We start from the raw sequence: 918 nt of genomic DNA, 5'->3' as shown, positions 1-918 counted from the left end.
GCGCTTAATAAGATTTGACTTGTTTGTTAAAATGCCTCTTGTGGACAATTTTTGGTGTATGAAAGCTGAACAGCAATCTTCAAAGCATTTTGTGCTCTGGAAGGGGCTCACCCGTCGTCTTTTTCATTTATCAGTGTTTAATAACTTTGCCAAAATACGTGATTGGTTTTGTTCTGCGTTCTCAAAGAGGAATCTCCTACAGTGGCCCCTATAGTAGTGGCTGTGCTTTGGGAAAACCAAAACAAGGGAGAATTTTATCTGTGGGCACACCTGGAAAAGACTGATGTAAGAAGCAAGTGAAGTCAGGTTTGTTTCCTCCTCCCTCTCCCTTTCCACTGCCTGTGCAAGAAATGGCAGGAAACGGTAAACACTAATCCAGAATCTTTCATATATTTCTAGTTAAACTAGTATTGACTTCCAAGTGTTGTCTCGGTGGGTGTGAGGAAACTCCTGTAGCTCTCATCCAAACTGTATTACACTCCTGTTCCCTAAATTCAGTATTTTTTTGTGGTGGTTTTTTTTTTGTTGTTTTGTTTTGTTTTTTCTGAAGAATTGCTCAGTTTTTCCAATCAGTGTGTAAGCTTTTGCCAAATGTTAAGTGGGCTGCAGGCAGTGAGGAGGAGGAGAGCAGCGGGCCAGAGGAGCCCTCCGCTCACGAGTGGACCTCCCATATCTGTGAAAGCCCCGTGTGGGAGCTGGGGGGTTGCATCGCTCCAGGGTTTGCCGTCCCTTCTCCATTATGAAATTGCAGTCCCTTGTTTTGGGTTGCCCCTTTCTTTATCATGGAAATGTTGCAACTAATCAACTTAAGTGGCAATATGATGATAAGCTTGTTTGAGTTGGGTCATGTTGACCCGATTCCCATTAATTTTGTCTTTGTACCATCTTTCATGTGTCTTGTGTGTGTATATATATATA

This window comes from Cariama cristata, unplaced genomic scaffold (genome assembly GCF_000690535.1).
Source record: "Cariama cristata isolate BGI_N322 unplaced genomic scaffold, ASM69053v1 scaffold25280, whole genome shotgun sequence".
In the NCBI taxonomy this organism is placed as follows: domain Eukaryota; kingdom Metazoa; phylum Chordata; class Aves; order Cariamiformes; family Cariamidae; genus Cariama; species Cariama cristata.
This window is presented reverse-complemented; position numbering follows the sequence as displayed.